Here is a 16,869-nt window from a genome sequence, read left to right as displayed (position 1 = left end):
TGAAATGGCTGCCAAGCTCTGCAAATGATGGGGTGGAAAGGGGTGCAGGAGGATATTTGCAGCTTAATCTAAAGTAAGACTTTAAGATGACTAAAGTGTAGACTGTCCCTTTAAGTCATAATATAACAAAACATATAAAAGAGCAAAAATGGCGTATTTCATTAGCTAATGGAAAACAATGTGGATGCAGGAAAAACTATAAACAACTATGAATAGAACAAACTTTATTTTTTTTAACAGTATTACAGAAAGCAAGTGTATTTAATACAATTTAAAGACGTTATAAATCTAATTTGGCATTCTGACTATACACTGGGTCAACTGTAAATAAAGAAATATGCATTACAGGTTTCAAACCAAACCTAGTAATGGGTTTTATTGTTTACAAAATGGAGCACAGACATACTGTGAACAACTAGAAACCTGTATGAGTCTGTTTACATAAAATATTTGATATAGACCTCTGAGTAATTAGAGTCATGTCAGTCTGAACACGTAGACAGATAGAGAAACCAGGAGTTTTACAATTGTAAATTCAAAAAACTGTATAGACACAAAAAAGTAAAAAAACAAAACAACAAAAAAAAACTATCAAACATTATGTTCATTTTTTTTGGGAAGGAGACACAGTTTTTTGTGTTTCCTTTCCTGGAATGTTGTATGTGTATTTATTTCATCTTTATTTCTCTCTAAAAGGAATGGAGAAAGGGCAGCCTTGGTATGGCAATTCAAAAGCACACTTGGATAGCAGAACCCTTGCATGGCTATTCTCTAAAACTGAGAATTAAAAACCTCAGTATAAATTGTAAAATAGTCTTAAAACATATTGAAATGCAAATCCGTATGCTATTTGAAAGCACTAAGAAAAATTTAGTTTATTGGTACAAAACACCAAATATAGTGAAATTGATATTACAATTGTAAGAAATATGTAAAAAATGTTTTTTTTTTCCTTTTTTTTTTAATCTAATTATTATTTTTATTTACCTGAATAATTTGTAATTCTGCAATTAAGACAATATAAAAACTACATTAGTCACAAAAATTATGAATTCTTTGTTCACCTTAACGAAGTATTTTTCACCAGAGTATTAATCACTAACATACGGTCAAGAATTACAAAAATGTCAAATAGTTGTGCAAACAAAACTCTACTAAAAAGCTATGAATGTTAAGAAGTGGTTATAAAAATGAAACAAGCACGAGGAAATGAAACCATAAAGGTCAGAGATGTTAAGCTGAGGTTGTATGTTGGCATTTTAATCTTCCAAAGTCCAAGCAGGCTTGCGAAACCTGCTCGGTTCATAGAAACATAAGCTTGGTATCTTCATACTCCTTCATATTTTGTAATGTTCCTTCTGAAAAATACAGCAGAAATAAAGTCCATTAACATACACAAGATATCGCACAGCCTAGATAGGTTCTATTGAAATAAAAACAAATAAACAATCTTTAAAAAGGGATTCAGACAGAAGCATACAATTTTCAAAACATTCTAGTTTACTTCTATTATCAGATTTGCTTTGTGGAAGAGATACCTGGGTAGGTGTCTGCAGCACTATATGACAGGAAATAGTGCTGCCATCTAGTGCTCTTGCAAATGGATAACATTATTGCAAAACTGTTGCCATATAGAGTGACATATGCACACTCCTGAGCTTATGTCCTTAAAGATATAGTCTAGTCAAAATTAAACTTTTGTGATTCAGATAGAGCAGCAAGTTTAAGCAACTTTTCAATTTACTCCTATAATCAATTTTTCTTCCTTCTCTTTATTTGAATGTAAGCTTAGGAGCCAGACCATTTTTGGTTCAGCACCTGGGTAGCACTGGCTGATTAGTAGCTACATTTAGACACCAATCAGAAAGTTCTACCCAGGTGCTGAACCAAAAATGGCCCGGCTTTATGCTTACATTCTTGCTTTTTCAAATAAAGATACGAAGAGAACAAAGAAAAATGGATAATAGGAATAAATGAGAAAGTTGCTTAAAATTGCATGCTCTATCTGAATTATGAAAGAAGAATCTGGGGTTTCAGTTCCCTTTAAGTTTATAAATCCTTGATATGTTGTCAGCACAGATAGCAAAGAGTTTCAACTTCCCAGTCAACTCAAATATATTATGTATAAAAGTAAAATTGTGCATGGGTGCAATTAAATAATAAAAAAATATATACATATACATTTTCTTATAAATATACTTCCATAAGCAAAAAAGGATTCTAGTAAAAGCTACTACTGATTTTCAGCAGAATACACACATATGCTGGAAGTGCCACGTGCGCCAGCATTCAAACACCATACCTTCTCAAAAATTTAGCAGTGGTCTATATGGCACAATTTATGTCAGTGACCCAATAAACACCACCTCCACTAGTCACATAGCATATGTGCATAAAACGTATATTTCAAGCATTTTTGCCTATGGAAATGTATAACAAAAATGCTTCTATTTAATAAATAAAAAAACAAGAAACATAATTCTATATAAACTATTTGTAAAGGATAAGTTTTTTAGTTCCATAAATATAACAATCCTAAATGTATCCATTTAATGAAAAATGCATAGAGTGTATCCATATAGAGAGGCCATCATATTGATGAACAAAGTTTGTTACAACGTGGGAGGGGTGGCAGAGTAGCAGAGTAGTCAAGGGGCAAAGTAAAAACACAGGAGGGCAACACTTTAGTCCTGAGCTTTAGGTTGGACACCCCTGGGCTAAAACGATGTAAAAGATAAAATACATATCTAAATTTATTAAGTGGCTACAACGTGAAAACCTAATAGACTTCTTTTCAAGCATGACAAGAGAAATTAACACCTCAACATTTATGTCTCAAATTTAGGTCTGAGGTGTCTAGTCACCTTAAAAAAAAAAAACACACAACTTATTCTATGTGTTTAAACCTGAAAGTCACTTAAGATGTTACCTAATGTGTTAAACTGAGAAGACATTGAAAAAAACACTAGAACAATAAAGTTTTATTTACTTTTAAAAAGGAAGTGATATTAACTAAGCAACTTTACTAGTAAGTCATAATAAATGTAAATCTCACAACAGAAAACAGCAATGTCATAATTGTTCAATATAAATATATTTTCTTTAGTTTAGTGAAAAGATTAGACTTTAAATATACTAGTAATGCTAATTACATTTATTTTTTAATAGTGTTTGTGAACTGCTTTAAAGGGACATAAAACCCAAAATGTTCCTTTCATGATTCAGATAAAGCATTGTCATGTAGTGTCCCAGACATGTGCACGCTACCTATCTAGATATCTCATCAACAAATAATAACATGAGAACGAAGCAAACCTGATAATAGAAGTAAATTGAAAACTTTTTTTTAATCTATTTGAATTATGAAAGAAAATGTGTAGGTTTCATGTCCCTGTAATAGTTGAACATAGCCAAAATCTTAATAAACCATTGTATACATGATCAATTATAGAATGACCTAAAAGCAGAAATGTATAGCAAAGTAGACAACATAATTATTGTAAGAATGAAACTAGATTACAAAAATTAAAAAAATTTTTTTTTGTTCATTTAAAAATATATAGCAAATACATAGTGTATGTATGTATGTATGTATGTATATATATATATATATATATATATATATATATATGAGACTAGATGATTGGGTTTGGTTTCCACCTAGTGGTAAGAGCAGAAATTCATGATAATTATAGAGACTGAAAATGTAGTCTCAAAACTTCAGAAAAAGTTAATAATACTGTTCGTATTTATACAATTAAACAACAGTATTTTCCACCACAATACATATTTACATATTCGCCAATATGACTTTAGCAGGTGCTCAACTTTTCTCTACTATAACTAAACAGCAAACTTAATAGAATGAGCTCGTAGATGTGCCTGGGTTGTCTCTGAGCTCATATGCCATAAGAATGGTGCAAATAATATAACTGGCAAATGGAAGTGTTTATGATATCTGGCTGCTACTAGGACGAGACTGAAGAATAAAAATAGAACTGATATTTGTGAAATTCTTAATAGCCTCCAAATGAAACTTATATGGAGATATGTGGAGTATTTATAATCAATTGGACATACAGGGATACATTCAATAAAAACACTGTGTGGCATTCATGGGGGATGCACTTAAATATGCAGTGCCATTAAATATGCAGAATGTACTCTAGTCACTCTGGGGGACTGCAAAAATCACAATTTGCAATGATAAATTGGAAGAAAAGTGGCCAATAAAACATAATTTATGCTTACCTGATAAATTTATTTCTCTTGTAGTGTAGTCAGTCCACGGGTCATCCATTACTTATGGAATATATCTCTTCCTAACAGGAAGCTGCAAGAGGATCACCCAAGCAGAGCTGCTATATAGCTCCTCCTCTCACATGTCATATTCAGTCATTCGACCAAAACCAGATGAGAAAGGAGAAACCATAGGGTGCAGTGGTGACTGGAGTTTAATTAAAATTTAGATCTGCCTTAAAGACAGGGCGGGCCGTGGACTGACTACACTACAAGAGAAATAAATTTATCAGGTAAGCATAAATTATGTTTTCTCTTGTTAAGTGTAGTCAGTCCACGGGTCATCCATTACTTATGGAATACCAATACCAAAGCTAAAGTACACGGATGAAGGGAGGGACAAGGCAGGAACCTTAAACAGAAGGAACCACTGCCTGAAGCACCTTTCTCCCAAAAATAGCCTCCGAAGAAGCAAAAGTGTCAAATTTGTAAAATTTTGAAAAAGTGTGAAGTGAAGACCAAGTTGCAGCCTTGCAAATCTGTTCAACAGAGGCCTCATTTTTAAAGGCCCAGGTGGAAGCCACAGCTCTAGTAGAATGAGCTGTAATCCTTTCAGGAGGCTGCTGTCCAGCAGTCTCATAGGCTAAACGTATTATGCTACGAAGCCAAAAAGAGAGAGAGGTAGCCGAAGCCTTTTGACCTCTTCTCTGTCCAGAGTAAACGACAAACAGGGAAGCAGTTTGACGAAAATCTTTAGTTGCCTGCAAATAGAACTTCAGGGCACGAACTACGTCCAGATTATGCAAAAGTCGTTCCTTCTTTGAAGAAGGGTTAGGACACAGTGATGGAACAACAATCTCTTGATTGATATTCCTGTTAGTAACTACCTTAGGTAAGAACCCAGGTTTAGTACGCAGAACAACCTTGTCTGAATGAAAAATCAGATAAGGAGAATCACAATGTAAGGCAGATAACTCAGAGACTCTTCGAGCCGAGGAAATAGCCATCAAAAACAGAACCTTCCAGGATAACAGCTTTATATCAATGGAATGAAGGGGTTCAAATGGAACGCCTTGAAGAACGTTAAGAACTAAGTTTAAGCTCCACGGCGGAGCAACAGTCTTAAACACAGGCTTAATCCTAGCTAAAGCCTGACAAAAAGCCTGAACGTCTGGAACTTCTGCCAGACGTTTGTGTAGAAGAATAGACAGAGCAGAAATCTGTCCCTTTAACGAACTAGCAGATAAGCCCTTTTCTAAACCCTCTTGTAGAAAAGACAATATCCTAGGAATCCTAACCTTACTCCATGACTAACTCTTGGATTCGCACCAATATAAATATTTATTCTTCTGGTAACAGGCTTCCTAGCCTGTATTAAGGTATCAATAACCGACTCCGAGAAGCCACGCTTTGATAGAATCAAGCGTTCAATCTCCATGCAGTCAGCCTCAGAGAAATTAGATTTGGATGGTTGAAAGGACCCTGAATTAGAAGGTCCTGTCTCAGAGGCAGAGACCACGGTGGGCAGGACGACATGCCCACTAGGTCTGCATACCAGGTCCTGCGTGGCCACGCAGGCGCTATCAGAATCACCAAAGCTCTCTCCTGTTTGATCTTGGCAATCAAACGAGGAAGCATAGGAAATGGTGGAAACACATAAGCCATGTTGAAGACCCAAGGGGCTGTCAGAGCATCTATCAGCACCGCTCCCGGGTCCCTGGACCTGGATCCGTAACAAGGAAGCTTGGCGTTCTGGCGAGACGCCATGAGATCCAGATCTGGTTTGCCCCAACGAAGAATCAGTTGAGCAAAGACCTCCGGATGAAGTTCCCACTCCCCCGGATGAAAAGTCTGGCGACTTAGAAAATCCGCCTCCTAGTTCTCCACGCCTGGGATGTAAATCGCTGACAGGTGGCAAGAGTGAGACTCTGCCCAGCGAATTATCTTTGAGACTTCCAACATCGCTAGGGAACTTCTGGTTCCCCCTTGATGGTTGATGTAAGCCACAGTCGTGATGTTGTCCGACTGAAATCTGATGAACCTCAGAGTTGCTAAATGAGGCCAAGCTAGGAGAGCATTGAATATTGCTCTTAATTCCAGAATATTTATTGGGAGGAGTTTCTCCTCCTGAGTCCATAGTCCCTGAGCCTTCATGGAGTTCCAGACTGCGCCCCAGCCTAGAAGGCTGGCGTCTGTTGTTACAATCGTCCAATCTGGCCTGCGAAAGGTCATCCCCTTGGACAGATGTGGCCGAGAAAGCCACCATAGAAGAGAATCTCTGGTCTCTTGATCCAGATTTAGCAGGGGGGACAAATCTGAGTAATCCCCATTCCACTGACTTAGCATGCACAATTGCAGCGGTCTGAGATGCAGGCGCGCAAATGGTACTATGTCCATTGCCGCTACCATTAAGCCGATTACTTCCATGCACTGAGCTACTGACGGGTGTGGAATGGAATGAAGGACACGGCAAGCATTTAGAAGTTTTGATAACCTGGCCTCCGTCAGGTAAATTTTCATCTCTACAGAATCTATAAGAGTCCCTAGAAAGGGAACCCTTGTAAGTGGTAATAGAGAACTCTTTTCCACGTTCACCTTCCACCCATGCGACCTCAGAAATGCCAGAACTATCTCTGTATGAGACTTGGCAGTTTGAAAACTTGACGCTTGTATCAGAATGTCGTCTAGGTACGGAGTCACCGCTATGCCTCGCGGTCTTAGTACCGCCAGAAGTGAGCCCAGAACTTTTGTAAAGATTCTTGGAGCCATAGCTAATCCGAAGGGAAGAGCTACAAACTGGTAATGCCTGTCTAGGAAAGCAAATCTTAGGTACCGATAATGATCCTTGTGAATCGGTATGTGAAGGTAGGCATCCTTTAAGTCCACTGTGGTCATGTACTGACCCTCTTGGATCATGGGAAGGATGGTTCGAATAGTTTCCATTTTGAATGATGGAACTCTTAGTAATTTGTTTAGGATTTTTAAGTCCAAGATTGGTCTGAAGGTTCCCTCTTTCTTGGGAACCACAAATAGATTTGAATAGAATCCTTGCCCGTGTTCCGTCCGCGGAACTGGGTGGATCACCCCCATTAGTAAGAGGTCTTGTACACAGCATAGAAACGCCTCTTTCTTTATTTGGTTTGCTGATAACCTTGAAAGATGAAATCTCCCTCGTGGAGGAGAAGTTTTGAAGTCCAGGAGATATCCCTGAGATATGATCTCCAACACCCAGGGATCCTGGACATCTCTTGCCCAAGCCTGGGCGAAGAGAGAAAGTCTGCCCCCCCACTAGATCCGTTTCCGGATAGGGGGCCCTCTCTTCATGCTGTCTTAGGGGCAGCAGCAGGTTTCTTGGCCTGCTTGCCCTTGTTCCAGGACTGGTTAACTTTCCAGCCCTGTCTGTAACGAGCAACAGCTCCTTCCTGTTTTGGAGCGGAGGAAGTTGATGCTGCTCCTGCCTTGAAGTTACGAAAGGCACGAAAATTAGACTGTTTGGCCTTTGATTTGGCCCTGTCCTGAGGTAGAGCATGGCCCTTACCTCCCGTAATGTCAGCTATAATTTCTTTCAAGCCGGGCCCGAATAAGGTCTGCCCTTTGAAAGGAATATTAAGCAATTTAGATTTAGAAGTCACGTCAGCTGACCAGGATTTAAGCCATAGCGCTCTGCGCGCTTGGATGGCGAATCCGGAGTTCTTAGCCGTAAGTTTGGTTAAATGTACGACGGCATCAGAAACAAATGCGTTAGCTAGCTTAAGTGCTTTAAGCTTGTTCATAATTTCATCCAATGGAGCTGTGCGAATGGCCTCTTCCAGAGACTCAAACCAGAATGCCGCCGCAGCAGTGACAGGCGCAATGCATGCAAGGGGCTATAAGATAAAACCTTGTTGAACAAACATTTTCTTAAGGTAACCCTCTAATTTCTTATCCATTGGATCTGAAAAGGCACAACTATCCTCCACCGGGATAGTGGTACGCTTAGCTAAAGTAGAAACTGCTCCCTCCACCTTAGGGACCGTCTGCCATAAGTCTCGTGTGGTGGCGTCTATAGGAAACATTTTTCCTAAATATGGGAGGAGGGGAAAAAGGCACACCAGGTCTATCCCACTCCTTGCTAATAATCTCTGTAAGCCTTTTAGGTATAGGAAACACGTCAGTACACACCGGTACCGCATAGTATCTATCCAACCTACATAATTTTTCTGGAATTGCAACCGTGTTACAATCATTCAGAGCCGCTAATACCTCCCCTAGCAATATGCGGAGGTTCTCAAGCTTAAATTTAAAATTAGAAATCTCTGAATCCAGTCTCCCTGGATCAGATCCGTCACCCACAGAATGAAGCTCTCCGTCTTCATGTTCTGCAACTGTGACGCAGTATCTGACATGGCTCTCACCTCATCCGCGCGCTCTGTCCTTAACCCAGAGCTATTGCGCTTGCCTCTTAATTCTGGAAATTTAGATAATACTTCTGTCATAACAGTAGCCATGTCTTGCAAAGTGATTTGTAAGGGCCTCCCTGATGTACTTGGCGCCACAAAATCACGCACCTCCTGAGCGGGAGGCGAAGGTACTGACACGTGAGGAGAGTTAGTCGGCATAACTTCCCCCTCGTTGTCTGGTGATAATTTCTTTTCATGTAAAGATTGACTTTTATTTAAAGTAACATCAATGCAATTAGTACACAAATTTCTATTGGGCTCCACATTGGCCTTTAAACATAGTGAACAAAGAGATTCATCTGAGTCAGACATGTTTAAACAGACTAGCAATGAGACTAGCAAGCTTGGAAATACTTTTCTAAATAAATTTACAAGCAATATAAAAAACGCTACTGTGCCTTTAAGAAGCACAAAAAGTTGTCACAGTTGAAATAACAATGAACCAAAATAGTTATAGCAACCAATTTTTCACAGTAAATGTATTAAGTTAGCAAAGGATTGCACCCACCAGCAAATGGATGATTAACCCCTTAATACCCAAAAACGGATAACAATTTAATAATTAACGTTTTTAACACAGTCAAAACACACTGTCACAGGTCTGCTGTGACTGATTACCTCCCTCAAAATGAATTTTGAATACCCCTGAGCTCTCTAGAGACGATCTGGATCATGGAGGATGAAGGAGACAGATTGTGACTGAATTTTTACTGCGCAAAAAAGCGCTAAAATAGGCCCCTCCCACTCATATTACAACAGTGGGGAAGCTCAGATAACTGTTTCTATGCAGAAAACAAAGATGGCCATGTGGTAAAAATCATGCCCCAATAAGTTTTATCACCAAGTACCTCACAAAAAACGATTAACATGCCATTAAACGTTTTGAACATACATTTTAAAAGTTATGAAGTGTTATTAATAAGCCTGCTACCAGTCGCTTTTACTACAGTTAAGGCTCATACATTATTTCAGTATTAACAGTATTTTCAGAGTCAATTCCATTCCTTAGAAAAATACATTCAGTGTACACACACTCATCAGCCTAATACCAGTCGCTATCACTGCATTTAAGGCTGAACTTACGTTACATTGGTATCAGCAGTATTTTCTCAGTCAATTCCATTCCTCAGAAAAATAATTTAGTGCACATACCTCGTTTGCAGGGGGGCCCTGCATGCTATTCCCCTTTTCTGAAGTTACCTCACTCCTCAGATGAGAACAGCCAGTGGATCTTAGTTACGTCTGCTAAGATCATAGAAAACGCAGGCAGATTCTTCTTCTAATGCTGCCTGAGAACAAACAGCACACTCCGGTGCCATTTAAAATAACAAACTTTTGATTGAAAAAATAAACTAAGTTAAAAAACACCACAGACCTCTCACAGCGACCTATCTTTAGTTAGGCTGCAAGAGAATGACTGAATATGACATGTGAGGGGAGGAGCTATATAGCAGCTCTGCTTGGGTAATCCTCTTGCAGCTTCCTGTTAGGAAGAGATATATTCCATAAGTAATGGATGACCCGTGGACTGACTACACTTAACAAGAGAAATAAGGAATATAGTACTTGATTTTTCTTTAAACAATGTTGCAGGAACACCCTTTCAAATTGGCTGGACTTTCTCTCTGTAAGAAATGACTGTTCTTTTAGGAACAGGTAACAAAATCAAGACACACACAAGTGATACATCGAAAAATATTTTATGCTTACCTGATAAATTAGTTTTTTCATGGTGGTGAGAGTCCACAATCCATTAAACCTGGAAATTACTCTTCTCTCTGACACTAAGAGGAGGCAAAGATTCCCAAACCTCAAGAGTCCTATAAACACCCCTTCCACATACCTCAGTCTAACGTATAGCCAAGCACAGTGAGACAAGAAAAAGTAATAAGGGCTCTAAAAGGAGAAGGGAAAAAAGATGTGTTGAAAAAAGAAACAAACCTTAGAAAACATAGGGTGGGTTCTTGCGGACTCTCACCACCATGAAAGAAATGAATTTATTAGTTAAGCATAAATTATGTTTTCTTTCATACAGGTGGCGAGAGTCCATGATCCATTACTCCTGAGAACTAATACCCAATTTGTGGAGTCCACAAGTAATAACATAAAGGGAGGGATTTAAAAACAACTTTTTCTTTCTTATGACACGGTGAGTTCAAGGGATCATCAACTACTGTTGGGAATATCACTCGTGGCCAGCAGGAGAAGGGAAAGAGCACCACAGCAAAGCTGATAAATATCACTTACCTTCCCACAACGCCCAGTCATTCTCTTTGCCTGCAGTGCAAGGAGGAGGTGAAAATTGTTGGTGTCTGATTATTTTTTTTTCAATCAAGAGTTTATTATTTTGAAAGCAGAGTAGGTTTGCTCTGATCTTTCCTCTCAAGATGGGGTCTAGCCGTACTCCATGTTAGTCTCTTCAATAGGGCAGTGGTGGCTTTAATGCAGTTAGGAATTTGCAAGGCGGGCCTTGCTGCATTTTCCTAACATGTTGCTGCCCTGGTATAGAAAGCCTGAATAGGTTTACTCTGTCTTTCTTTCTTTCTTTCACAGGTCTCTGTGAGGAGTGGCATCCTCTCATGCCGGGTGAGCTGTCCTCCTGCCGGACAACTGAATGTGCAGGTAAGTGCCTTTTGTCTTCTGGGGCTAGGAGGCTGGCACTGATTGGGTTAATTTAAAATGAAGAAGCCTATCTGTGTTAAAACTGAACTTAAATATAGGACACAAAGATCCTTTATATAGGATATTTCTGGCAGAGGCAGGCACTGTATGTATATGTGATGGAGAATTAACTCTTTATTGGGTGAAAGAGGGAGTGTTTTCATTAGACTCATATTATTTATTCAACTTCTACATTCCACTTTGCAAAATTTTCTACTCAGGTTTTAGCAGAGGCTATTAGGAGCGCGCCTTTTCTTGGCAGTGTCTTCCTATGGGGCTAGTATGATGTGTCTTTCTCCGCTTCTTGATAGAGGGAGCATTTTCCTTTTTGTGATACCTTTGAACAGGAGACCGATTTGTGTGGATATTACATTCAGTATACAATATGTGTGTTTTTCAATCTTGCGACTGGAGGATGCGCAATGTTAAAACAATCTGTGCTTCTTCTCCATGCCGCTCTCATGGCCCCGCCTCCTTCTTAGTGCAGGGCGGAGCACCGCCATTTTAGGCTCCTTTGAGTACTTGCTGTAACTCTGCCTCATTTTCAGCCAGCCTGTCTGAGAACGGAGCAAAGTTCTTCTGCCTGTATTGTGGAAGTTTGTTTTTGTGCATGTCAGCTTTTAAGCTTCTTAGGAGTTTTTCCGGTCCAGGGCCGGTTTAGACTAGTCCTGTTAGAATTAGTGTGCATGAATTGACCACTGTGGTAGGCTGACGTTTTTAAGGTTAGCTGAAGGGAGAATCTGCATATGTAAAATTACGTTAAGGTTGTTACTCATGTCCTGAACATTCCTTTCTGGGTCTCGCATAAGAGTTTTTCTTCTCTTAAAGAGACAGTTGTCAAAGAGAATTACTTAATTCTTCTCTATGTACAGTGTATATGTATTTTCTCCCCCTTTAAGTTACACATTTTTATTCTTATTTCAGATTGTTTTTTCTAGGCACATCTGAATTTCATGTTAACTTAAATATTTTATATTAAGCGTTTTTTGTTGGAGTCTTCTCCTGTAGGACTATTTAGTCAAGCCCTCTGAGTCGTATGTCTCCTAGGATAATGCTGTTTCAGCTATGCCACAGTTTTTTGCTTCACATCCCAAGCCTATACGGCATCACATGCAGTGCCCTGCGGTTCCTCTAATTCTCCTGGAGGAGTGTATTTGCCTGTAGATTTTCAGCTCAGGTATCCCTGGTGGTATCTGCGGCTTTAGCTACTTTTCTTTTCCTTCAAGAAAAACGCAAGAGGACATGTTCAAGGTCAGATAGTAAGGTTTCTGTTCGGTTTGTTGATGCCTTAAATAGCAACATAGTTGGTATACAGTTTTTCTTCTGATTTATGTGACAATACCATTAATTTCTTGGATATTACCTTAGAAGGTACAAAACAAGGAAAGATAATCAGCAGTATCTATCGGAAACCAACAGCAGGCAACAAACTGTTGCACGCTAGCAGTTGCCATCCTCAACACGTTCCCTTTGCAGTGGCAAAGGGACAGTTTGTCAGGGTTAGAAGAAATTGCACCCTAAGTGACACTTTCTGTGAACAATCGCTTGAATTAAGTAACAGGCTGAAAAAGCTTGGTTATTCTAGTCAAGTTGTCCATAAAGCTAGGGAACAAGTCTCAATCCTTGACAGAAACACTCTTATTCAGGGACCTCCAAGAGAAACAGTTTCAGATACCCACCATGGCGTTACTTTTGTAATGGATTTCAGTACACTGAAATATGTAAGATTGTCAAGAAACATTTTAAATTTCTTTCAGCTGATGATAAACTTGAAAACTGTGTCAAAACCAGCCTAAGGTGTTCGTACCGGAGAGCCAAGACTTTGGCAAATGTTTTGTCACCATCATTGTTACCTGAATCGAATAGACCCACTAGTTCATGGTTAATACACAAAGGTCTATTCAAATGCAGACAAAAATGCCGGGTCTGCGAGTATATCATGGTGTCAAACATTTTCAAATCAGAGGTTACAGGTGACACGTTTCCAATCAACAGCTGTTTGAAGTGCACTTCAACCTATGTGGTGTATCTTCTTACCTGCATACTTTGTCACCTACATTATGTAGGTTTAACTACTAATGAGGTAAAGGTTCGTATTCGTAACCACTTATCTACTATTCAAGCAGGTGAAGCAACTACACCACTAGTTAGACATTTTGCGCGTTGTCATAACAAAGACATCAGTAGCTTAAGACGGCAGGCCATAGAGAGGGTGTTATGCCCACCGAGAGGAGGTGATCGAGACCGGCTGCTGCAGAAGAGGGAGATGTATTGGATATTCAAGCTTCAGACCAGAGTACCTCTGGGTCTGAATTTGGAATATGACCTAATAAACTTCTGGAAATAATTGGTCAGCCCGTGCATCCCCCTCTTCTGCAGCAGAACCTCTTCTGATCACGTGAACTAAGTGCACATATATTTACAATCAATTACATTTAATTTGACATTTGTACTTTAATTATTTTTTACTTTATTTATTTATTTTTTACTTTATTTTTTACCTTATGTCCTTACATACAATATAGTTATATGTGTAAATTAGGTTACTTTCCATTGTAACCCATTTTTGTAAATTTACAATATTTATATTGAGTTTGATTTAAGTTTGTCTGTAGAGTACTTGGAGTAAATGGATTATGCTACTTGTTTTGAAATTTACATTCATACAATGTGGTTTTTGAAAGTTGGTACCATGCTCACTTTAGTACATTGTTTATTGTATCTTTGACACTCCCTGCACCTTCAAGTTTTCAGCCCAGTAGTTACATATACACCTAGGGCTGTGTGTATATATATGCATTAAATAACATTTAATCAAGTTATAAACATTTAAACAAATGATTGAATTCTAATGGGGCCTCAATGTTTAAAAGTATACACAGGGTTAAATACCCTGAAAGCATATCTTGTTAATCAATTGAAGTTTTTTAACCAATAGATTATGTCCAGCTGCCTTAAATAGGTAGGCTGAGATTTTAATTGCAGCTATGATTACGCCCTGAGTGGCGAAACATGTCAGCAGCAGACGTTTTTCAAGTATGCATTGTGAACTTCGCATGATCGTGTATAACATGGATTTTTAAAGCAATAAATCAAGTTTTGGAAATTGGAGAAGCCGTCTGCATTTGTTTTTCTTTATATATAACATAATTTATGTTTACCTGATAAATTACTTTCTCCAACGGTGTGTCCGGTCCACGGCGTCATCCTTACTTGTGGGATATTCTCTTCCCCAACAGGAAATGGCAAAGAGCCCAGCAAAGCTGGTCACATGATCCCTCCTAGGCTCCGCCTTCCCCAGTCATTCGACCGACGTAAAACAGAATTTATGTTTACCTGATAAATTACTTTCTCCAACGGTGTGTCCGGTCCACGGCGTCATCCTTACTTGTGGGATATTCTCTTCCCCAACAGGAAATGGCAAAGAGCCCAGCAAAGCTGGTCACATGATCCCTCCTAGGCTCCGCCTACCCCAGTCATTCGACCGACGTTAAGGAGGAATATTTGCATAGGAGAAACCATATGGTACCGTGGTGACTGTAGTTAAAGAAAATAAATTATCAGACCTGATTAAAAAAACCCGGGCGGGCCGTGGACCGGACACACCGTTGGAGAAAGTAATTTATCAGGTAAACATAAATTCTGTTTTCTCCAACATAGGTGTGTCCGGTCCACGGCGTCATCCTTACTTGTGGGAACCAATACCAAAGCTTTAGGACACGGATGAAGGGAGGGAGCAAATCAGGTCACCTAAATGGAAGGCACCACGGCTTGCAAAACCTTTCTCCCAAAAATAGCCTCAGAAGAAGCAAAAGTATCAAACTTGTAAAATTTGGTAAAAGTGTGCAGTGAAGACCAAGTCGCTGCCCTACATATCTGATCAACAGAAGCCTCGTTCTTGAAGGCCCATGTGGAAGCCACAGCCCTAGTGGAATGAGCTGTGATTCTTTCGGGAGGCTGCCGTCCGGCAGTCTCGTAAGCCAATCTGATGATGCTTTTAATCCAAAAAGAGAGAGAGGTAGAAGTTGCTTTTTGACCTCTCCTTTTACCGGAATAAACAACAAACAAGGAAGATGTTTGTCTAAAATCCTTTGTAGCATCTAAATAGAATTTTAGAGCGCGAACAACATCCAAATTGTGCAACAAACGTTCCTTCTTTGAAACTGGTTTCGGACACAGAGAAGGTACAATAATCTCCTGGTTAATGTTTTTGTTAGAAACAACTTTTGGAAGAAAACCAGGTTTAGTACGTAAAACCACCTTATCTGCATGGAACACCAGATAAGGAGGAGAACACTGCAGAGCAGATAATTCTGAAACTCTTCTAGCAGAAGAAATTGCAACTAAAAACAAAACTTTCCAAGATAATAACTTAATATCAACGGAATGCAAGGGTTCAAACGGAACCCCCTGAAGAACTGAAAGAACTACATTGAGACTCCAAGGAGGAGTCAAAGGTTTGTAAACAGGCTTAATTCTAACCAGAGCCTGAACAAAGGCTTGAACATCTGGCACAGCGGCCAGCTTTTTGTGAAGTAACACAGACAAGGCAGAAATCTGTCCCTTCAGGGAACTTGCAGATAATCCTTTTTCCAATCCTTCTTGAAGGAAGGATAGAATCCTAGGAATCTTAACCTTGTCCCAAGGGAATCCTTTAGATTCACACCAACAGATATATTTTTTCCAAATTTTGTGGTAAATCTTTCTAGTTACAGGCTTTCTGGCCTGAACAAGAGTATCGATAACAGAATCTGAGAATCCTCGCTTCGATAAGATCAAGCGTTCAATCTCCAAGCAGTCAGCTGGAGTGAAACCAGATTCGGATGTTCGAACGGACCCTGAACAAGAAGGTCTCGTCTCAAAGGTAGCTTCCAAGGAGGAGCCGATGACATATTCACCAGATCTGCGTACCAAGTCCTGCGTGGCCACGCAGGAGCTATCAAGATCACCGACGCCCTCTCCTGATTGATCCTGGCTACCAGCCTGGGGATGAGAGGAAACGGCGGGAACACATAAGCTAGTTTGAAGGTCCAAGGTGCTACTAGTGCATCCACTAGAGCCGCCTTGGGATCCCTGGATCTGGACCCGTAGCAAGGAACTTTGAAGTTCTGACGAGAGGCCATCAGATCCATGTCTGGAATGCCCCACAGCTGAGTGACTTGGGCAAAGATTTCCGGATGGAGTTCCCACTCCCCCGGATGCAATGTCTGACGACTCAGAAAATCCGCTTCCCAATTTTCCACTCCTGGGATGTGGATAGCAGACAGGTGGCAGGAGTGAGACTCCGCCCATAGAATGATTTTGGTCACTTCTTCCATCGCCAGGGAACTCCTTGTTCCCCCCTGATGGTTGATGTACGCAACAGTTGTCATGTTGTCTGATTGAAACCGTATGAACTTGGCCCTCGCTAGCTGAGGCCAAGCCTTGAGAGCATTGAATATCGCTCTCAGTTCCAGAATATTTATCGGTAGAAGAGATTCTTCCCGAGACCAAAGACCCTGAGCTTTCAGGGATCCCCAGACCGCGCCCC

At 39.8% G+C, this 16,869-nt stretch overlaps 1 protein-coding gene across 1 annotated transcript in view; it reads right to left on the bottom strand.

Annotated features, from left to right (window-relative positions):
- Positions 1 to 207: 207 nt before the first annotated feature.
- The window catches only part of EPB41L2 (erythrocyte membrane protein band 4.1 like 2), a 469,820-nt gene continuing 453,158 nt past the window's right edge, over positions 208 to 16,869 (bottom strand). The window contains 1 exon segment of the mRNA XM_053710686.1: positions 208 to 1,358. The gene's annotated coding sequence lies outside the window, so the exon portion shown is untranslated.

This window comes from Bombina bombina, chromosome 4, assembly GCF_027579735.1.
Source record: "Bombina bombina isolate aBomBom1 chromosome 4, aBomBom1.pri, whole genome shotgun sequence".
Lineage (NCBI taxonomy): Eukaryota > Metazoa > Chordata > Amphibia > Anura > Bombinatoridae > Bombina > Bombina bombina.
The sequence above is the reverse complement of the archived record's forward strand: the minus strand, read 5'-3'. Positions and strand labels throughout refer to the sequence as shown.